This window comes from Schistocerca serialis, chromosome 1 (genome assembly GCF_023864345.2).
Source record: "Schistocerca serialis cubense isolate TAMUIC-IGC-003099 chromosome 1, iqSchSeri2.2, whole genome shotgun sequence".
NCBI lineage: Eukaryota > Metazoa > Arthropoda > Insecta > Orthoptera > Acrididae > Schistocerca > Schistocerca serialis.
This window is the reverse complement of record NC_064638.1, coordinates 580,365,590-580,390,770: the sequence shown is the minus strand read 5'-3', so window position 1 is coordinate 580,390,770 and position 25,181 is coordinate 580,365,590.

The window sequence follows — 25,181 nt, the reverse complement described above, 5'->3', positions numbered from 1 at the left end:
AAGGAAAAAGCTAAGAGCTTGATGGTCGGAATACATTTTGATCTGATGGCCATAAATGTAATAATTAAAACGGCGGAACGCCCATACAACTGCCAATCCTTCTAACTCTGTAACAGAGTACGACCTCTCGCACTCCGTCAGCACACGACTGGCGAAACTAACTAACCTAATCCCTTCTTTATCTCCAGTTTTCTTCATCTGGAACAAACAAACGCCCAAGCCTTGAAATGAGGCGTCACAAGAAATGCAGAATTCGGAGTTCATATCCAGATGACTGAGGATACTGCTATTCAGAAGAGCTTGTTTGATTTTGTCAAAGGCTTGCTGACATTCAGAGGTCCATACCCAATGAACGTTTTTCTTTAATAGATTGTGCAACACTTGACTGTTCATGGATTGATTTGGTATAAAGCGACGAAAGAAAGACGTTAACCCTAGAAACCCTTTTAATTGTCTTTTGGTGCAGGGCACAGGGAAGTTCCTTATTGCAGGCAGTTTGTTAGGATCGGGAGAGATTCCCTCAGAAGAGATAATATGACCAAGGAATTTTACTTCCTTTTTTACAAACTTTGATTTCTGTAAATTGGCAGTAACGCCAAAATTAGCGAACCTCACGAAGATTTTCCGAATCAAGTCAAGATGTTCCTCCCATGAAGTCGAGGCTACTAAGATATCATTGACATAGACAGTTATTTTGTCCAGTAAATCATGACCTAAGACATGGTCAAGTGCGGCAATAAAGACACCTGAACTAATATTCAGGCCAAAGGGTACGACACGAAATTGATATGACCGACCCGCAAAGATAAAGGCCGTGTTCTTCCTTGAAGAGGGCGACAATTTCACCTGCCAATAGCAACTTCGAAGGTCGATGGAGGCTAGAAATTTGATACCATAAAACCTTTGCAGTTGCTCCTCCAATGCTTCCGGTCGGGTACACACAGGAACAATAATTTTGTTGATGTTCCTAGCGTCTAGGGCAAGCCTAACACTTCCGTCCTCTTTAAATATAGACAATAATGGGCTCGAATATGGAGAGTCAGAGGGCTCAATTATTTTCCAGTTTAACATTTTGCGGATTTCCTGACGTACTCGTTCCTTGCGGGATTGCGGAACTTGTAATAGAACATATTAAAGGCTTTACTTTACCGAAGTATGTGATACCCTCCAAATTCAACCAGTTTAACGAGTATTTATGATTATAGAAAAGTTATTGTGTATGTTAACAATGATTGCACAACATGTCTCCATAAACAGTCAACCCATTAAATCATACTGAATAACTGACCCACACAAAAGTTAATATCACTTGATCACTGATACAGCAAATGTCATCATGTAAAAACACTAAGTTTATCTTAAATAATTAATATGAAGTACGAAAAATAGTAGCCAACTTAGGTATTTTGGATCTCCTTAAATAAAAATCACCCAGTGAAACCTATTTGTTCACTAGGAGTGTTTTCACTCAGTATTCACGTAATCAATCCTATTTTAGACGAAAACCAATGTAATTCTTAATAATTCATGTTACTTACTTATTTATGCAAATTAGAGAAGTCAATTGACAAACTTCTAAAAAACGGCCTTTTTGTAACAAAGAATTATTCTGTCAAGTCTACAAATCTGTCTGTCATTTTAATAACATGTTAAATTATGTCACTCGATACAAATTAATAACTTTTCTGCACAAATTATGATAACAGATGTACATGTGACTTATAAACTATATCTCTTTTTAGTAGTTCTTTGACAATGTTATAAATACAAGCAGCAAGAAGGGTCGAGGAGGCAGTCGGAATGTCACTCTGGTAAAGTGTGTTTGTGTGTTATTGTTTGAGGTGGATAAACAATGCAAAGATCATGTAATGGAAGTACTACTTTGTGTTGTGTCATGGTCTTTGGTGGACAGTGGAATTAAGATGGCCACCAGAATAATAAATATTTGAAGTTTACATATTTGTTGGTTTCGCTCGTTCTTTATCATCAAAAGCACATAAAAAACACGGGACCTCATGTTTTTAACCCTAGACAACCAGATTTAGAGCCAGCATCAGCATCGAGACACAGCAGCAAGCAGCAGCGATTTCTACAACGCATTTTAATGGCGCCAACCTAACATCAAGTGCTAACAAGCTCCGTAAATGGGAGTGAAATAGCGCGATTACAGCAATTAGCTATATCAACGACGAGGCGACCATTACAAAAGTGGGGGCTCGTCCGGGATCTTTAAGTGCATCGATGATAATAGTGCAGCGATAAATTTCGTAAGTGCTCAGCACTTCAAAAAAAAAAAAAAAGTTTATTTGTGCAGTGTGGCAACAGTGAAGATATGTCAAAGTGAAAAACAAAAAAACGTGTGTATGTGAGATTACGAAAAACTATCATCACACCGCTCGGAAGATTAACGTCTGGATTGTCAATGGAATTCATCAATCAAGATAAAACCGATTAGATGTGAAAAAAGCCAACAAGAACACCGATCACATCAGAGTATAGCTACATAAAGCAAGGTATTTTGTTGTTGTCATTAAAAAATTTATAGTTAACATGTCTCTACCTGAGACTGTAGGAAATGTAAAAATTGAACCAGGGGATGGTGAACAATTAAACTTAACAGAGTGGCTAACAGGGTTTGCAACTCAAATAAGCTCGCAACTTAAACAATCAAGTGAACAAGTACGTTTGGATGTTAAACAATCAAGTGAACAAGTAAGTTTGAAACTTAAAGAAAACACAGATAGACTGGATAAGTTAAGTTTGGATTTTGATCTATTAACTACTCATCTCAATGAGAAGTGTGAGGAAATTAAAACTACCCTCAGTAAGGACACTAGCGAACAGCTGATACACTTCAGAAAAGAATTTCAAATTAAAGTTGAAAGTTTAAATGAAAATATACAAGCTAACACAGACAGTATTGCTGTCATCTACAGCATACTGAAGTTGAAAGATTAGATCAGAGAATAGACAAAACATCAGATAACCTTAAACAAGAGTACAACCTGTATACCACTAATGTAGATACAAAAGTAGAAAAGATACACACTAAATATACACAATTGGAAGATGCATTGATGTCAAAACAAATGTTTTACAATCAAAATACAATGTATGGGCACATCCAAGTGAAATGCTTTCCTGGTGAAAATCTGCACCCTATTGACTTTATTCATCAATGTAAGGATATGTTTGTTGTAGGAATGACAGATAACATAAAAATTAAGTTAGTAAAACGGTTTCTAGAAGGGGAGGCCCTATCCTGGGCAAATGAGAATAATGATTCTTGGAATACTTTTGAAGAGTTTGAAGCTAAATTTATTTGCAAATTTTGGTCACAATCCATACAAGCCAGATTAAAGTCAGAATTTCTAAATGGACCAGTGTATAGAGGGAAAGTAGGGGGAATGCAAAAATTTTGCAGAGATCAATTGAAAAAACTTGCTCACTTGAATAACTCTTTTGATATTATGACACAAATTGATGTTTTAAAAAGAAGGTTACCAGAGAGACTGCAGTGGGAATTGGTCCATGGACCAGACGATTCAATGGAAGAGTTCCTGAAATTTGTAGATAGATTAGATAGGGCCTTGGAAAGAGAGAATAACCAAAGTTTTGGCTCTGGCAACAATCACTATGGGGGGTGGAACAGGAATGTAAATAGAGATTATTATGGGAGGAGAGACTTTGAAAATTCTGGAAATAATGCTCCAAATAGGGGAGATAGGAGATATGAAAATGATTTCAGAAACAATACACAGGAGGGAGGATGGAGGAGAGATAACAGGAATGATAGAAATAGGTATTGGGGAAGAGAACAAGATAGAAGGGGGTTTGTTGAAACTAGTGAACAAAACGACAACTACAAACGGACAGACCGAGGGAACCAGCCGGGAAACGGTGGACAGTCCCACTAGATGTCCGTAGTTTTGGGGCTAGACAATATTATGATAGGACAACATATAACCGAAACTGGAAAAGGAGAGGATACAATGTAAAGAGTAAATACCATGAAAATACTGATGTTGTTAGAATGAACAAATTAGAATTTAATAAAAGGTTTTGGGATACTATGAGTAAAAGTGATACAGTTAATAAAAACAGGGTTCAAGCACAGGTAGTTAGTGAAAGTGCAGAAGTTGAAGGTATTGCAGAGTTCCATAGTTGGGCTGAAAAAGATACTGGTGTTAATAAAAAGTCAGACACACCACAAATAGAATCAATTTTGGGGGGTTTATTTGGTAAGAAGGGGGATGCCGAAGTGTTTAATGGAGCCAAAGACTCGATTGCTGAGATTCAGATACATAGGGGGGAAACTGAAGATGGGGTTGTTGTGGAGGAGGAGGAAGAAGTAATAGAGGGACATTTAAATAATGATCCTAAATCAAGTGATGTTATTGATGAGAGTGTGGAGGAAGAAATAAAAGTATTTGTAGAATTGAAAAGTGGTGATGTAGTAAAGGTAAGTGATGTGACAAACATGGGTAATAATGAGGTTAATTTAAGTGAAATGCAGACTAGGGAATGTGTATCTGAGGACAAGCTATTGCCTATTGGGAACTATGAAACACTAATCAATGAGAATGGTAATAATAATAATATTAATAATAATAAAGAAAATATAAAGGGATGGAATGTAAATGTGTGTTTCCAAGAAAAAGGGGAAAAGTTTTTAGAAGTTTTGTGGAACAACTATGGAAACTGTATAAACAAAGATGCCTTTTGGAAAGAATTAGCAAAGGTAAGTGCAACCTTGTATCCTACATGGTGGACAAGAATCCGTAGTGGATTTCATAAAAAATGGGGTGAAAACAGTAGTTTGTTAAGTGGCAACACAGTGTTAAGAGGGACAGAAAAAAACAAAGGTTTATGTTTAAATGTCAATGCTTTGCAAACAGAGAGGGATGTGTCTAAGTGTAGGAAAGAGACATTAGACTTAGGAACTAAAGAAATTGAAAATGATCTAGTGTTTGAAAATACTGAAATAGACAATGATGAGCTAGGTTGCCCATATGTTAAAGTAAACATTTACATTGGTCCATTTGAAATAAAAGAAAGCCCACCTCCTAATGCGTATAGACTTATCTTTCCCAGATCAAGAAGGTTATTTGGATTAAGAAACATCACTGAATTGAAACCATATAAACATGATTAAGCACATTTCCCTGTTTGAATACAGTTACTTACCCATTTTCCGTAAAGCATTTTATCAGCAAAGATTTTTACTGGGTGTGTCAAATAGCAACTACCACTCATCCTACAGACCCTGGAAAAGTTCCAGATCTCTGAGACAATGTTTTTATATTTTTATTGTCACTATTGAATATTAAATTTGGAGACATCTTCTTTACTTGCAAGGGGCAAGTTTAAACATGCACCCAAAGAGGTGACAAACATTTATTACTTTCTGTTTGTATTGTTGAATATGGGACATACTTGCACCAAATATAAAAGACAATGTAAAAATTGTTGTGCAAGACCCATCATTTTGTTACTATTTTCTTAGGCATAAGATTTGTGTACAATTTTCTACAGCTAATCAGATGTTCACCAAGTTTGATGTTTGTGTTATGTTGTGACCAATTTAAGTGTCCAATTTTAGTATAAATATGTTCTTGTACTATCTTGACTGTCTCAATGGGAGACAAGTTTTTTAAATATTTTCTTTTTTTAAAAATGCATATTATATTCATACGTGTGACTTCTCTAGTGTTTGTGTTTATATATCATGTCCATACTTCTAATTATGTTTTTTGTTTTCATTTCCTTTATGTGGCTCAAAAAGAGCAGACAGTTGCAATATTTTCCTATGGACATCTGACCTGTCCATCTATGTAATATATTTATGTTCCTTCTATTATCTTGATTATTCTGTGACTCAATGAGAGCTGGCTTTGAAATAATTTACATATATTTTTTTTATATATCTTAAGATCGCATGTGATATATTTATGTCTGTTTTTGATCATTTTCCATGTGGCTCACTGGGAGCAAAGATTAAGTTTTTTTTTACTTTCATATATTACTAAATATTTTTATTATGCTGTCGTACTGAGAGCCATAACACAAAGTGCATTTGAAAGAACATAACTAAAATATTTGCAGGAAAGAGTCATTTTGAAACGGTGTAACGGTCATGGTATACATACACATTATGCATAGTAAAACAAAAAAAAATTATTAAAGTAGTACTTTTCCAAATTTTAAGCATTTGACACATTTGTCCTAGTCAGCTAATATCATTAACATTCTGTAAATGATATTACCCGAGGGGGGTATTGTAATAGAACATATTAAAGGCTTTACTTTACCGAAGTATGTGATACCCTCCAAATTCAACCAGTTTAACGAGTATTTATGATTATAGAAAAGTTATTGTGTATGTTAACAATGATTGCACAACATGTCTCCATAAACAGTCAACCCATTAAATCATACTGAATAACTGACCCACACAAAAGTTAATATCACTTGATCACTGATACAGCAAATGTCATCATGTAAAAACACTAAGTTTATCTTAAATAATTAATATGAAGTACGAAAAATAGTAGCCAACTTAGGTATTTTGGATCTCCTTAAATAAAAATCACCCAGTGAAACCTATTTGTTCACTAGGAGTGTTTTCACTCAGTATTCACGTAATCAATCCTATTTTAGACGAAAACCAATGTAATTCTTAATAATTCATGTTACTTACTTATTTATGCAAATTAGAGAAGTCAATTGACAAACTTCTAAAAAACGGCCTTTTTGTAACAAAGAATTATTCTGTCAAGTCTACAAATCTGTCTGTCATTTTAATAACATGTTAAATTATGTCACTCGATGCAAATTAATAACTTTTCTGCACAAATTATGATAACAGATGTACATGTGACTTATAAACTATATCTCTTTTTAGTAGTTCTTTGACAATGTTATAAATACAAGCAGCAAGAAGGGTCGAGGAGGCAGTCGGAATGTCACTCTGGTAAAGTGTGTTTGTGTGTTATTGTTTGAGGTGGATAAACAATGCAAAGATCATGTAATGGAAGTACTACTTTGTGTTGTGTCATGGTCTTTGGTGGACAGTGGAATTAAGATGGCCACCAGAATAATAAATATTTGAAGTTTACATATTTGTTGGTTTCGCTCGTTCTTTATCATCAAAAGCACATAAAAAACACGGGACCTCATGTTTTTAACCCTAGACAACCAGATTTAGAGCCAGCATCAGCATCGAGACACAGCAGCAAGCAGCAGCGATTTCTACAACGCATTTTAATGGCGCCAACCTAACATCAAGTGCTAACAAGCTCCGTAAATGGGAGTGAAATAGCGCGATTACAGCAATTAGCTATATCAACGACGAGGCGACCATTACAAACTGCATAGGTGGTTTTACAGTAGGTGCTGTGGGGCTTAACCTTCATGTCGAATACATAGTTGGCTATGATTCCCGGTTTTTTAGAAAACAAATTAATAAATTGTGTCAACAGGTTGTATAGTTCCTTTCTTTGTCGGTCACCTAATCCTTCAGATTCATTAGCCTTCGTCAGTAATTCTTCATGTGTCGGTAATAAGTCAAAGTCCTCGTCCGCATCTCCTGACTCGTCTAAATAATTGAAATATTGTTGCCGAGATGTGAGCTTGCGGAGCTTTACTTTATGTTCTTGGCTGGACAACTTAACTTTGATCCTCATAAGTCGAATCACTATACTCTTATCACTGCATCTGAGAGTACATGTACCTTCATACAAATCTATGATGACACGATTCTTACGTAGAAACTCCATTCCTAGGAGGCAAGGTACTGACAGATTTTTAACAACTAGAAAAGTACATGGTATGGTGTCTGATGCAAATCTCACTGGTACATGAATTTGTAGCGTCACCTTTTGAACTAGAGAGCCCGGATACGGTACACCCTTGTACTGGCAATGACAGAACTTTTGCTACAGAACACACTTTCTTATATACACATAAAGACAAAACATTGATATTGGCACCAGTATCTATTATAGCGACAAGTGGTACATCATGAATATGAATCATAGTGGATGCCTGAACCTGGTTTTCCCATAAATCCTCACCATTCCAAACGTCATTCTCCTTCAGCAAGTCATCTCGTAAGTCACAGTCATTGTCATATCGTATAAGGTTGATTTGCCCTCTAATGAAATCGCCCCCAACATGTTTCGCAGCTTCCCCAAGGAGGCAAGAAAAAGAAGCTGCTTTTAGTTTTCCGCATGTTCATTAGATTGAATTTCGCTCACAATTACTTTTGAAGAACCGGGCGGTACGCTCGGTACGAAGTTTGCTTCCGTATTCCGCCTAAGTTGCGAGCTATTTGCCGGAATTTCAGTCGAGATGGTGTGTGTTGGCGGGTTTGCTCGGGCATAATAGATGCGAGAATTTTGAGGTTCATGATTTTGACTTTGATAATTAATAAAAGGTGAAGGACTATTCCTAAAGTTTGGAGCATACCGTTGTTTGTATTGCTTGGAAGGATCTGGAGCATTTCTCCCTTGAGAACAGTGCTGGAATCTAGGCTGGTTACCATACTGCTGTTGACTGTTGGTGTTAATCCAACGTCCTTTTCCATTGAAATTATTATTATTTTGGCGATCGTTATTGTAGTGACAGCGATCATTGTAATTAACTGGTGAATTACCGTATTGCTGTTGTGTTGTCTGGTATATGGGGTGGTACCTGTTTTTATCCTGGAATTTATGTTTCTGCTTCCCGTTACGGCGATGGTAGTTGTTATTATCGCACGGAACGTCGTGTCCTTTACTGTTGTTGCGTTGGTATGACATACCTGAGTCTGCGCCTACACCGTGCGGCTGTGTAGTGTGCAGGCCAAGATTACAATTACTCCGCGCACTAGCAAGCACGTCTTCTTGAATCATGTCAAGGTTGTCAAGTACTGACAGTAAAGCCTCCGTGTCGTCGTCACTGACATTTACTAACTTCTCCCTGATTGATACCGGTAGCTTTGTCTTAAGGATCATAATTACGTCCTTCGTGGAAATGGGCGCGTCCCAATATTGTATTTTTCGCAGGTATTTCTCGAAGTACCTACGGAGACCAGCACTTCTTGTGTTAAACGGTTCAGCATTATATACTTCCTTTCTAAGGCGTTGTTGTATACCTGAACTCCAGAATTTGTTCAGAAATTGCTTTTCGAAGTCAGCGTAATTATTACATCTGTCAATTACTTCTGTTCACCAGACAGAACCCTCTCCTTGAATGTAACCTACTATAAAGCGCATACGTTGCTTGTCATCCCAGCTCTCAGGAAAAACACCATTAAATGACTTCGGAAAAACCATTGGGTGGATGTTGCGTTTCTCTGGCAGAAAAGGCTGGAACACGCGGTGCTTGAGAACGCTTTCTTCTTTCATGAGCTCGACAAGAGTTACTTGATCATTCTGGTTGCGTTGTAACGGATTCTTACTGCTGTGACCACGTACAAGTGGAGAGAATTTTACACGAGACACGGGATTATTATTGTATTCATGTTCTGAAGAAAGCAAGTGTGAATACTCACTTCTATTGTCATTAGGAAAATCATTGACTTGTTGTTTCAACTGCTCGATTTCCTCAGTGAGGTGTCGTTTCCACTCGGGAAGATCTCGGTGAAAAACTCTACGAATCTCTCCTAATTCAGTGAGAATGGTATCTCCTGCTGTATCTGGCGCAGCTAAAACTTCAACTGTGGCTGACTTAACGGCTTCTTTTAAGTCGTGTTGAACCTTGTTTTCTATGTACTGTTCCTCAGTCTCGACCCATTCTACAAATTCTTTTCCTATCGTGGAACGTACGTTTGCTGCAGCATCATTCACCTTCTTTTCAATGTTAATTTCGGATAGCGCCTGTGTCAGGTCATTGACCTGGCCTTGCAGAGTGACGACATTGTCTGCAAGCTTGTTTACTTTAGCTCCAACCTCAACGGACTTCTTTGAAACTTCCGTTGTAACTGCCTGGCAACTTTCGATTTGTACTTTAATGTCTTTGTGCACGTTACCTACTGTGCTCTCACATGCATCTACCTTCTGCAGAATACCTTCTATCCTTTCATTAACTATAGTACTTAATGCCGCGATATATTCCACCGTGGCTGTCCTTATTCTTGCCTCTAAGTTGGCATCAATATTATCTAACCTATTTTTCATTGTACGAATCATGGTATTCAGGTCAAACCGTTTTCGCTCTGTCTCCCGTTCCTTTTCCCTTTCTTTTTGTTCCGTTTCTTGTCTATCTCGTTGTTTTTGTAGTTTATAACCTTCCCTTTCCCGTTTCTCTATCACGTTGTTCTTGTAATTTATAAGCTTCCCTTTCCAGTTTCTCCTGTTCTCTTTCTTGAAAAAAAATTCTCATCATTTTAACCATCGAATTTTCTCCCGCTTACTGTGACGATGATTGCTGTGACGATACGTCACGCACACCATCATCGTCTACCGTTCTCTCCATTCGCGAATCGGGTCTGCCTGTTCCCGTTCGTGAACGTAGTGGGTATAACTTGACAACTGTGTCATCACCGTCATCCACACTGTTTGTCGCCTTTCCTTTGTCATCTGCCATGTTTATTTTCAAGTTTGTGACGTAACTGCTCAAAGAAATATTTCGCCGATCGTCAACTCTCAGATGCGCGCGCTGATAGTCAAACGTCACACCACGGTAGGTGACAATTGCAGAGCTATACCGGTAGAGTATAGATTTAGTATTTGTATGGAGTGTAGCCATGTATGGAAGTGAAACATGGACGATAAATAGTTTGGACATGAAGAGAATAGAAGCTCTCGAAATGTGGTGCTACAGAAGAATGTTGAAGATTAGATGGGTAGATCACATAACTAATGAGGAGGTATTGAATAGAATTGGGGACAAGAGGAGTTTGTGGCACAACTTGACTAAAAGAAGGGACCGGTTGGTAGGACATGTTTTGAGGCATCAAGGGATCACAAATTTAGCATTGGAGGGCAGCGTGGAGGGTAAAAATCGTAGAGGGAGACCAAGAGATGAATACATTAAGCAGATTCAGAAGGATGTAGGTTGCAGTAAGTACTGGGAGATGAAGAAGCTTGCACAGGATAGAGTAGCATGGAGAGCTGCATCAAACCAGTCTCAGGACTGAAGACCACAACAACAACAACAACAACCGGGTAGAAGACAGGATGGCACCCAACTTTGAAAATAAGTGACAAACACCTACTAGACACTGAATCCTCCTATTATGGCATCCATCTTGTGTTCTTTAACCGTAGCAACAATGAAGATGCTAATAATGCTAACAAATAAACTTTGCATGAAGAGATGATCAGAAATGAATTCTAACTACGTAAATAAGCAACTCTGCAGGGAAATAACAGCGATAGGATAAAATGAAGCAGTAAGGAAAGAAATTCCGGAAATCAGTTTTTTTTATAGAAGACGCGAGATTTTATGCGTAATGAAAACCGTACTTGCATCAGTCGTTTTGCGCACTGCTGATATTTTTCGAATTTTTTTTTTTTATACTTCCTCGGTTTCGTTCAGTACTTCCTTTACAGCTTACCAATGTCCACCGGATGATGTCATGAAACAATAACAGAACAGATTAAAAAAAAAATAATTATCAAGTCCCTGTTCGGGCGCCACATCTAGTATGATAAAAAAATATAAGGTTAAATATATTTCAATTCTTTCAATTTAAATCTGTGTTTCATACTAGAATGTTGTGTTCCCAGTTTGGCACAGCTTTGCCACAGGAGACACGAAAGCGGTCGAAGACATCCGTCTTCTGGTCGGCTCCCATTCGTTGTTAGAAGGAGGCTAGTTTTTTGATTACGCAAAGACTTCCATTATTTGGAAAAGAACAACCCGGATTTCTTTACGTAATCTGTATGAATTTTATAATTACCTAAGGGACCTTTAACAATGAACAGTAAAAAAATTGCATTTGCAAATGAAATCATTAATAAATGGGGCAGCTATGAGTCGTATAGAAGACAAGGGGCGGCCTTCTGTACACGACCAGGATGCCGCAGTATTCTCTGCTGTAGTAAAGGCTGTTTGACATTTATAAAAGTAATATGGCATGGAGGTTAAAAAAGTATATAGGAAAAGAACAGAATAAGAAATCTGGTAAAAACTAAATATATTCAAACAATTCTCACTAGCAAATTAGGGCTTATTTATAAACAATATTAACTTACATAAGTACTTTTCTAACTGTACGGTGCGATCAGATTTCAGCCTGCCCTGTGCTGTCTCCTTGGTTTACGTTTTTGTCACAAATTACAGTCATTACTTTTCTCCTTCGTTAAAGACAATTCTTGCACTGTCCAACACCTTCATAATAATAACTTGCCGATTTGCAGTTTCGAACATAAACTACTCGAATTTTATTAATTAATAATGTTGTCTGCACGCTGGCAAGACTGCTCACTTTTCTACCTTAAAGTCGACCTTCTTTTACGTTTTCACATTACAAGCAGAAGTACATTAAAATCTGAAGATCTACAAAAGTTTGTTACTGTCATCTTTTATTTAGATGGAAGCGGAACGTCAGTTCAGCTTCTGTTAAAATGTCTCTTTGACTGCGCAATCGATGTATTAGCGTCCGCGCTAGATGCGCATCTTTAGTTATGTAAATTATATAAAACAAATGTCTTTCAAAGAATATGTCTCATCTCATTTAATATACAGATAGGTGAATGCCTTTCCAAGGGTACTCAAAGCTTTCATACGACGGAAATACCAATAATATTATACGTTCTCGCTTCCCGCGCCCGGGTTCTCGGGTTCGATTCCCGGCGGGGTCAGGGATTTTCTCTGCCTCGTCATGTCTGGGTGTTGCGTGATGTCCTTAGGTTAGTTAGGTGTAAGTAGTTCTGAGTTCTAGGGGACTGATGACCATAGCTGTTAAGTCCCATAGCGCTCAGAGCTATTTTAACCATCTTTTTCCGTATACAAAAGTTGTGTTGTTGTTGTTGTTGTTGTTCTGGTCTTCAGTTCTGAGACTGGTTTGTTGCAGTTCTCAATGCTAATCTATCCTGTGCAAGCTCCTTCATCTCCCAGTACCTACTACAACCTACATCCTTCTGAATCTGCTTAGTGTATTCATCTCTTGGTCTCCCTCTACGATTTTTACCCTCCACACTGCCCTCCAATGCTAAATTTGTGATCCCTTGATGCCTCAGGACATGTCCTACCAACCGATCCCTTCTTCTAGTCAAGTTGGGCCACAAACTTCTCTTCTCCCCAATCCTATTCAATACCTCCTCATTAGTTACGTGATCTACCCACCTAATCTTCAACATTCTTCTGTAGCACCACATTTCGAAAGTTTCTATTCTCTTCTTGTCCAAACTATTTATTGTCCACGTTTCACTCCCATACATGGCTACACTCCATACAAATACTTTCAGAAACGACTTCCTGGCACTTAAATCTATACTCGATGTTAACAAATTTCTCTTCTTCAGAAACGCTTTCCTTGCCATTGCCAATCTACATTTTATATTCTCTCTACTTCGACCATCATCAGTTATTTTGCTCCCCAAATAGCAAAACTCCTTTACTGCTTTAAGTGTCTCATTTCCTAATCTAATTCCCTCAGCATCACCCGATTTAATTCGACTACATTCCATTATCCTCGTTCTGCTTTCGTTGATGTTCATCTTATACCCTCCTTTCAAGACACTGTCCATTCCGTTCAACTGCTCTTCCAAGTCCTTTGCTGTCTCTGACAGAATTACAATGTCACCGGCGATCCTCAAAGTTTTTATTTCTTCTCCCTGGATTTTAATAACCTAATCCAAATTTTTCTATTGTTTCCTTTACTGCTTGCTCAATATACAGACTGAATAACATCGGGGACGGGCTACAACCCTGCCTCACTCCCTTCCCAACCACTGCTTCCCTTTCATGCCCCTCGACTCTTATAACTGCCATCTGGTTTCTGCACAAATTGTAAATAGCCTTTCGCTCCCTGTATTTTACCCCTGCCACCTTTACAATTTGAAAGAGAGTATTCCAGTCAACATTGTCCAAAGCTTTCTCTAAGTCTACAAATGCTAGAAACGTAGGAGTGGCTTTCTTAATCTTCCTTCTAAGATAAGTCGTAAGGTCAGTATTGCCTCACGTGTTCCAACATTTCTACGGAATTCAAACTGATCTTCCCCGAGGTCAGCTTCTACCAGTTTTTCCATTCGTCTGTAAATAATTTGCGTTAGTATTTTGCAGCTGTGACTTATTAAACTGATTGTTCGGTAATTTTCACATCTGTCGACACCTGCTTTCTTTGGGATTGGAATTATTATATTCTTCTTGAAGTCTGAGGGTATTTCGCCTGTCTCATACATGTTGCTCACCAGATGCTAGAGTTTTGTCAGGACTGGCTCTCCCAAGACTGTCAGTAGTTCTAATGGAATGTTGTCTATTGCCGGGGCCTTGTTTCGACTCAGGTCTTTCAGTGCTCTGTCAAACTCTTCACGCAGTATCGTATCTCCCATTTCATCTTCATCTACATCCTCTTCCATTTCCATAATATTGTCCTCAAGTACATCGCCCTTGTATAGACCCTCTATATACTCCTTCCACCTTTCTGCTTTCCCCTCTTTGCTTAGAACCGGGTTTCCATCTGAGCTCTTGATATTCATACAAGTGGCTCTCTTTTCTCCAAAGGTCTCTTTAATTTTCCTGTAGGCTGTATCTATCTAACCCCTAGTGAGATAAGCCTCTACATCCCTACATTTGTCCTCTAGCCATGCCTGCTTAGCCATTTTGCACTTCCTGTTGATCTCATTTTTGAGACGTATGTATTCCTTTTTGCCTGCTTCATTTACTGCATTTTTATATTTTCTCCTTTCATCAATTAAATTCAATATTTCTTCTGTTACCCAAGCATTTCTACTAGCCTTCGTCTTTTTACCTACTTGATCCTCTGGTGCCTTCACTACTTCATCCCTCAGAGCTACCCATTCGTCTTCTACTGTATTTCTTTCCCCCATTCCTGTCAATTGTTCCCTTATGCTCTCCCTGAAACTCCGTACAACCTCTGGTTTAGTCAGTTTATCCAGGTCCCATCTCCTTAAATTCCCACCTTTTTGCAATTTCTTCAGTTTTAATCTACAGTTCATAACCAATAGATTGTGGTCAGAGTCCATATCTGCCCCTGCAAATGTCCTACAATTTAAAACCTGGTTCCTAAATCTCTGTCTTACCATTATATAATCTATATGATACCTTTTAGTATCTGCAGGCTTCTTCCATTTATACAACCTTCATTTATGATTCTTGAACCAAGTGTTAGCTATGATTAAGTTATGCTCTGTGCAAAATTCTTCCAGACGGCTTCCTCTTTTATTTCTTAGCCCCAATCCATATCCACCTACTATGTTTCCTTCTCTCCCTTTTCCTACTGTCGAATTCCAGTCACCCATGACTTAAATTTTCGTCTCCCTTCACTACCTGAATAATTTCTTTTATCTCATCATACATTTCTTCAATTTCTTCATCATCTGCAGAGCTAGTTGGCATATAAACTTGTACTACTGTAGTATGCATGGAAAAGTAAGTTGCACAAATAAACACTAGAACTAAGATTATGCTGGTTGTTGACACAACAAATATAATTGTGTTTTGCTTATGTTTCTCCCAGTATTGCTGCATGTGCTGCAGTAGTTGATTAACTGAGATCTGCTCTTTTTATGAGATAATCAGACCATCTAAAGGTTGTAGCAATGTGGGATCCAAGGACTCGTTAATAAACGTTAGGTTCTGGGGAGGCTATATGTGTGGTGGTTCCTCTGGATAATACAAGATAGGTCGTGTCACGTTAATCATTGTTGTACCTGTGAAAGTAGCTGGTAGGTGAAAATGCTTCCCCACTATTTCACATCCAGTGCCATTAATTAATAACCCACTGCCCTGCAATTCAAGCTTTGATATATCTATCAATCTACCATTTCTGTAACAAGCGGCAACTACAGTCTCTAGTTCGAACATACGGTAAATCCAATGTTCGTACGAGAGCTTCAATTCCTGATAGTCGTTCCGTAGGTCTTGAAGCAACCCCTCCTTCTCCTTGGCCGCCGGTAGCGCCATAACCTATCCTGTAGTGTCTGTACATCATTCCTCACTCCCCATATATTATACATGAACACATTTGTCCACCTGCGGCTTGACAATACCACATCTAATTGCCTTGCAAACAAAATTCCCTTATCTAGTGGTTGCACCTGTACCGCCTCTCCTCTCCAACAGTGTAGCAGTACCAGACTGACGAAAAGTTTCCCGAGTCACATCCTGGCACGGCACCTGAAGGAAAAGGAAGCCATGTCAATCGCTCCCTTCCTTACCACGTCTAAAACACACAAATGACAAGTAAAGACTACACATACCCTATTACCTAATAACAATAAATACGACATGTTTCTCCTCGACGACACTTAATCTACTTATCCCTAGACCTAAGTGCGTAAGGAACGTTCCTCTGCTGTTCTTTTAGCTTCGGTACCCTCACACCCTTTGTAACTGCTGGAGGAATCAGCGGTAACGCATCCACTGCGCCATTAAATGGCTTGACCCTACTCACATGAAGTACTGACGACTTGGTTGGTAACTGCAATTTTACGTTCACTGGAGACACTGTTTGATTTACCTGATACGGTCCAGAATATTTCGTCAAAAACTTCTTCGTTTTACCCTATGGAACATAAGGATTAGCCAACAATACCCATTGACCAATTCTGTATTGCGGCAGTTTACCTGTTCTTTGCCCAATACTCTCTTGTTTCTCCAAAGCTTTAGTATTAGCACGCCGTACTCTTTGCCAAATCTCTCTCAATTTCTTGGCGAAATTCTTCTCTGACTCATCCTGTGAACTTACCTGAGGTTTGAGCACATCAAATAGTGATGGCATTTTCCGACCATAAATTACCTCATACGGAGAGAGCTCCGTTCCTGTATGAACTTCCGCGTTATATGCGCTTGTCAACAGATTCCCAATCCGTGTGTTCTGAATTTACGTAATGACTAATCACCTTAACTAACATCCTATGAACCCGTTCTGTTCGTCCATTCGACTGAGGATGAAATGGGCTTGTCCGCAATTTCTTAACTTTCAATAAACGGCATAACTGCTTCATCAGCTCCGACAAAGTTAGTACCCTGATCTGTAATTATAGTATCAGGCGCACCACACTTCAGCAACCAGTTATTTACTAAGGCTTGCGCAGCAGTGCTTGCCTTCTAATCTGGAATAGCTACCATTTCCAGGTATCGGGAAAAATGATCCAATATTGTTAATAAGTATCAATTACCCGCTTGGGTCTGCTCCGATTACGCCTAATCCAATGAATGCGAACGGACGATCCGCTTCAGGTAGCCTCTGTAACTGAATTTTCTGATGACTTAAATCTGCTCTCTGCGCACACGGTATACAATTTTACACATACTGCTCTACATCATTGCGACGTGTCTTCCACCAAAACCTTTCAGCTACCCGTCTATCAGTCGTTCTCCTACCACCATGACCCGACAATACATGGTCGTGCGCTTGTTTCAAGACTTCTTCCCTCAACGACTTCGGTACTACAACGCGTAGTCCGAACTTCGTCTTCCTGCAAAGCCACCCATCCTGCATTTCAAACTGCGGTTGCGTTCGGAACAAATGACACTCTCTGTCGGTGGTTTACGTCTTTATCCACTCCTTCTCACTTATGCCCACAACTTGTACAGCTGCTATTTTTCTACTAAGCGCATCTGCATTCGTATGTTTCACCCCTAGTTTATGAATTACCTCGTAGTCAAATTCACTTAGTTTCAGTGCCCGTCTCGTTAAACGACTCGAAGGATCTTTCAGCCCCAACAACCACTTCAATGATGCGTGATCTGTAATTACCTTGAACTTACGCCCATATAAATAACAGCGAAAATACGAGATGCCGTAAATCACTGCTAACATTTCTTTCTCTGTAGTTGAATAATTCTTCTCTGCCTTATTCAGTTCCCTGGAAGCATAAGCCACTGGATGTTCCTGTCCATTAACCCTCTGAGAAAGAATACAACCTACAGCAATATTACTAGCATCACAAGATAGTATGAATTCTTGTTCGAAATCAGGAAGTATCAATACTGGGTCTGATGTTAGTATCTGTTTGAGCTTCTCGAATGCCTCCTGACACTGTGCTGTCCATTCAAACTTAACACCTTTCTTTAACAATCTCGTTAATGGATGTGCAATTTCCGCGAACCCCTTTACATATCGTTTGTAGTAATTACATAAACCGACATATTGCTGAACTTGTTTAGTGGTCTGTGGTACTGGAAAACCACGCACAGCCGATGTTAGACGAGGATCCGTTCTTAACCCATCCTGACTGATAATATGCCCAAGATAAGTCACTTGCGTCTGAGCAAACTGACATTTCTCGACATTAAGCGTAAGATTTGCCGCTCTTAGCCTACTAAATACTTCGTTCAGTCGTTCCACATGCTCTTCAGTATTACGCGAAAAAGTAACAATACCATCGAGGTATACCATAGCAATCTTCGGTTTCAGTACCCGAAGCACACCATCTAACAGACGCTGGAAAGTAGCAGGAGCGTTTTTCAACCCAAATGGCATTCTGCAATACTGAAAGTGACCAAGGCTTGTTGTAAAGGCCGTCTTCGGTCTATCTTTGGGACTTACTTCTATCTGATGGTACCCACCCTTTAGACATAGTGTCGAAAAATATTTACATCGACCTAGGTAGTCCAATGTTTCCGTGATGTTCGGTATTGGATACGCATCTCTTACAGTCCGTGCGTTCAAAAAACATAACCTATACTTTTTAGTACAGTCCAATGACTTCTTAGGAACTAACACTATGTTGGCAGACCACGGGCTTTCACTGTTCTCTACAATACCGTCCCTTAGCTGTTGATTAATAAATTCTTCCACTAGTGGTTGTAGGTGTTTCGCTATCCTGTATGGTTTTCTGTAGACCGGCGGACTATCGCCAGACGGTATACGGTGCTGTGTAATAGGAGTTGCTGGTAGTGGACCTTCTGAATTAAACAAATCTAAATACACTAATAACAAAGCTTCCATAGCTTTCCGATCACCATTTTCCAATTGACGAATCTTATCACGCAGTACAGATGCCTTGACGGTTTGATTGACGTTATAATCACCTTGGGATTCACCTACATCCTCATCGTCGAGTATTTCCAAACTTGCTACTACTAAACCCTTTGGCAGATCCACTTCATCTGCCCCAAAATTATCTACACTGACCGGAATCATCAGTTCCCCATTTATATCCGTTACGCGCGCAACGCTCCTCCTAATAAAACAATGCATTTCATCCAATGCTTCATTGCTCTGCAGTGGCTCCACCACATATAGTCCTCTGCTGTGGTACATCGGTACCTACTGACAACCAAACTAACTTCCCTGTTCATCTTAAATGACCTTGTACGCGGTTCAATTGGTAACATCTTAGCAACGGATGCACCTCGCGACGTAGAAACATTTACAGCTGTTGTATCCATTGGAAACAAGTTTCCACTAAGTTCAACTGTACGCTGTTCAAATGGTTCAAATGGCTCTGAGCTCTATGGGACTCAACTGCTGTGGTCATAAGTCCCCTAGAACTTAGAACTACTTAAACCTAATTAACCTGAGGACATCACACACATCCATGCCCGAGGCAGGATTCGAACCTGCGACCGTAGCGGTCGTGCGGTTCCAGACTGTAGCGCCTTTAACCGCTCGGCCCCCCGGCCGGCTGTACGCTGTGAAAGATTAATTTTGGCATTGTGTTTATCGAGGAAGTCCAGTCCGAGAATCACAGAATACCCTTGTCCCACAGTTGGCAACACTTCCATTTGCTCTTCGAACTCTACAGTTCCAATCTTAAAAACGAGCTGTGTTGTACCCAATGATTGCAACTCATTATTCCCTACTCCACGTAATCTATACCTAGGAGTACCTAGTCTTCTCCTACCTACGAGGTCTAGACTAGCAACAGATACATGTGCCCCTGTATCAATCAAAAATTTATATATGTTATTCCTTACAACACCCATCAAGCAACAATCCGTCTCTGTACTAGTTTTCACCGTACTTCTGCTTACCGGGAATGTCTTCCGACGGACGAAACACTCCCGTTCCCGTTTAACGCTTTTTCCTGTTTATTCCCGTTACCATTCTGCTTACTACAACACTCATTCGTCTTGTGAACGTAGCGTTTACAAGCAAATCACTGCGGCTGTCTGCATTGAGCCATCACGTGACCTTTCCTCCCACAACGGTAACAATTCCTCTCCGACGCAAAGATGCGTTTATCATTGCGAACCCTTGTTGCAAAGTCTGTCTCCTGCAGATGCGTTGCAATACGCAGTGCTGCAGCTAAATCCCCAGGATTCTCCATCCTAACTCTACGAGAAAATTCTGCAGGAATTCCCCTGAGGAATACATCGAGGTCTCTGTTTTCTGCCTCTCATAGTAATACACGATCCGCATCAGGATTACCCGATAATTCGTAGGTCTGCGAATTAATTTTCCTTATCCTATCTGAAAACTACTCCACTGTCTCATTGACCTTCTGTGCCAAATTAGCTAACTTCTCCCTAAAAAATCTTGCACTATTCTGCTTGCGATGTCTTTGTCGTAACCCATCTGCCATTTCTTCAAACGTGCTCGCCTTACTAAGCGTCTCATGGTACATCACGAACATCTTGGCTTCCCCTGCAAGTCACAAATTTGCCATACGTAACGTAGTTACGTCCGACCAATTGCTCATTGCAGCTGTTGCCAAAACATCGTTAATGAATTCTGTGACATCCTCTGTTGTTTTACCCGAGAAAGGCGTGATCAGGTTAGCTACTGAAGGATATATTGCAAGGTTGGACATTGCTACAGACTTGCACTCACTTGAATCCGTTTGCGACTCTTGCGCCGAACGCAAGGTCTCCATTTGCGTCATTAACTTAAGCTGCGCATTCTCTTCTAACAATTTTGAGACTTGCTCCGTCAGAACAGCTATACTCACTTCAGTACTAACGGATCTTGTTTCCGGCATGATTTGTGCAAATTACCAACAACTTACTCTATACTGAATTCATTCCTCAGAACAATAACTACACTAGCTACTCAACTCCTTTGTTACAGTTGAGCACTACACACAAGAAGACAAACGAGACTCACAATGGACAACTGAACAAAATTAATCCTTCCGCCTTGTTATTGCCCAGCGACACTCTCTACAATTGTGCGCTGCGTGACCAAACCGTCTACAAATTGAACATTCTACTGGTACAAACTTCGTGCATGGCTTCCCATGCCCCGTTAAATTACACACAGTACATCTGACTGGTACCAAGTACGTTTCCCTTAAACTCAGATAAATCTGCTGTTTCCGCAGGTCTCACAAAGTGTACTCCCAACAACGAACGTGCATCCATAGTTATTAACAAAAATCGCCACGTGCACTTACCACTACACCAAATCTGTAGGCGGTGGGCGCGAGGACTTCTGACACCAAATCTGTAGGCACCCCGGTGGTCCCGGTCGCCTAAGGTGGACTGGATGGCCGAGCGGTGACCTCTCCAGTTGTCAGGATGCTAGGAAATGGCTGTGGAAACGTCAGAAACGCCAAAGAAACATTATTAATTCATAACACCTTTATTCCTGCCAAGTACAATGTGGCTTGATGATATCAACGACCTTATCTGAGTCGTCGCTGACTCGTAGCGATGACACCAGCTCTGGGCTGCACAGTCTTGCTAGCGCAGCGCCGCGTGCTGTGACGTAGTGGAGGAATGTCCTTACTTCGTTCTTCGGCCGCGCGTGGCTGGTGGCGCCCGGCTGGCCGGCCGGCTCGGCTGCGGACAGCAAGCCGCAGCACATGGAGGCTCTGGGTTGGAGTCCCGGTGCGGTCGGCACGAGAGGCGTTCTCCTGGTGCGGAGTGTACTCTATCCCACACCGTCTTCTTCCCTGCTCCTCCTGGTGGCTCGTCAGCGGTGGACGGGCGGAATGGGCTGCAGTCCCCCAGCGTCGTTGGTGGACGGGCGGAATGGACTGCAGTCTGTCAGCGTCGTTGGCTCACCCGGTTGTGCCGGCGGATGCACAGGGCTCAGGCCCCGCATGATCTCGACGATGGCTCACTGATGTGGTCAGCATTGGCGGCGAGCGAGTCTGCTGCCGATGTCTGCTAATCCTGGGTTGATGATTGACAGCGGCAGCGGAGAGGACCAGAGCTGGTACTGTCCCCTCACGTCTGCTGATGGATGGGCCACCCTTACTGCAACATCTCCTTAATAAAGATTAACGTGTCGATCACCGAGCTGAGCGCTACGCAGCGACCCAGTACACATCTAACTGCAAGTCTGACTGGGAGTGCCTTGTTGCTATCAAAGCTGGTGTATTTAAAGGAAACACGAGCGACGTCCTGACGTCATGCTCATTTGTAATGAACGCATTCATTCCATTTATACTGCTGATTCATCTGTCATACTCGCCCCTTGGGTGTTCTTGTGACAGAGTTACGTGTTGTTACGGCAGACTTACGCGAAGTTGTGAAATGCAGTACAGCTGACGCTATACCTATGTCTTGTACTCTATGAAAGTCTGCATCTAATGCAAACCCGCATGCTAAGCAATTCTCTCCCGCCTGTTGTATGTAACCAGACCATTGCCCCCGTGTGACGACAGATTCCGGTATATGTGCAATCCTCTTACCTCTTGCCTAACTTACTGCCTCTGGCTCTCGGCATAGGCAACGAAACTTTGACAATATTCCATGTTTCTAACTCTTTACTATTCTGCGACACTACATAGTAGCAGCAGCACTGAAGGATGCTCTCCCCACCATTTTGTAGTAATCGAATAGTATTAAGCATTTGCTCACTGGTTTCAATTAAGATTTTAATATATGCCATCCAAGGAAGCTTGCTGCCTAGTGTCATTCCTAAAACCAAATAAGCATTTTGACATGTATTGCTTTATCGTCTATGTATACTAAACAATTTCTTTGTATGTAGCCATTCCTGGCGAATATGATTACTGAAGATTTCTCAGGCGCCGTTACCAGGTCATTTCCATAAAGCCACCAACTCACATTCTTTATTGATGATGTAAGATTGTTCATCGCCTCCTGCAGTAATACATGGGAAGTAAATACACATATGTCATCTACAGACTCTACAATTCTATCTGGTTGAGTTACTGCCCTTTCCATATCATAGCTATATATTGCATGTACTAGTGGACTGAGTACGATCTTTCGGGCATGCTGCTGTCCACCAAGTGCGGACCCTTGAATCCAGTATTGTTGCTAACATATACAGTTCATTCACAGATGAATGACGACATGACTTCTAAAAACTCAGGTGGAGCTCCTAAAAGTAGTGACTTATCTAATAGTACATTTGTCTGAATATTATCATGTGCTTATGCAGTATCCGACAGTAGTGCTGCTGTATATTTGCTCTCACCAGAACCAACTAACACGGAGGAAACTAATATTGAAATTTTGTCCATGTAGCTTCTACCTCTACAGAACACGAATTGCGATCCAGCTAGTAGGAACGAAGACTCTACCCACCATTCCAATCGCCTTTTGATTAGTTTTTTCAGTACTTTAGCAAACAGTGTGTAGGATGTGACTAATAATGGAGCTTTCCCTTTATTATATATGGGGGCTATGATCTGTGTCTCCCATTCTGGAACCAATTCTTGATGCATCCGAATTCCACTATTGATCTGAAGAAGTAATTCTACAGCACTGTCAGGCACGTTTTGTGTCATGGAATATGTGATCTGATCGAGTCCTGCTGCAGTGTTAGGGCTGTCTTTGGTGACCGACATCAATTCATCAGTACTTAAGTGCGTAGTAAGCACATGTTGAGTTGCAGGAGTTTCCCCTTTGTCTCCTGATTAGCTTATTGTGAACACTTGTTGGGACGAGAAGGTCACAGAATTCTTCTATCCACTCATATGATTGTATATTATTGACTCCATGGCCGATATTCCTAAATATGTTGACCTTCTGGCGTATCTCTGTTGATTTATTGTTATTGGTCAAACTATTACAATATTTTATCCAACTGCTCTGCTTTATGGATTTCAGTATTTCCTTGATTTTAGCCGCCATTTGTTTATAGAACCCTGTTCCCATTAGGCTGTTTAACATATTCACATAACGCTGCTTTCTGTCTAGTTTTGCTTTATTGCAGTCTTCATTCCACCATGAATTACCCAGTCATCTTGCTTTTATTGGTAAAGGTCGTTTTGGGATGAATTCATTTGCTGCATAATATGTGCTGTTCTGTAGTTGCGTATAGGCCCTGTGTGAAGGTTGGTTTTTTCCTATGGATTTTACTTCCAATTCAAGAATTTGGCGATATTTATACCAAACCACCTTGTTCATGTTCCGTGTCAATCTGTTGGCAACATGTGCTCAGTTACTTTTCTCATGCGGTATATTCATGATTATAGGGAAATGATCTGATCCCATAGCATCCTGCAGAACTGATCATGCTGTGATTTGGTTCGTACAGGGAGAAGCCACTGCAGTTGGTCTCATTCATGGTCTTTGGTTTGATGTTACAAATCCATCATTGTGCTATAATCATCAATGCAATACATTGTACACTCCCCTGCCTTATCATTCATGTGACACCCCCATGCTGTTTGATGGGCACTGAAGTCTCCACATGTTAGGATGGGTTTTGGTGTATGTTGCAACATGTGTGTTGTTCGAAATTTATACGCATTTGGGGGATGATATTCAGATGCACTGGAGAAACTAAATTTGTTAGTACATACTTCTACTGCCATTGGTTGAAAGTAAAGGTTAGGTAGTGGCATGGTAATTGGTTTATTGTTGAGTTTTGTTCCAATCGATATGGCTACCCCACATTTTCCATCCTCTTGATCCGATCTTATCACCTGATATCCTCGACATCTAATAGAAATGTTTGGTTTAATAGAGGATTCATTTATAATAGCGGTAGAGTAGTCTTCAGTAAAAAGTTCATACGTGAATGACTCTCTATTAGCATATAAGGATCTGGCATTCCAGTGGAGAACATTAATATCTGTTATTCTGTTTATTTGAGTAGGATGTAATTATAACCTCTTTCTGTCCTGATCCATATTTGTTTTATACTATCAGAGCAACCATATTGTACATATTCGCTTGATCCAAACTCTCTT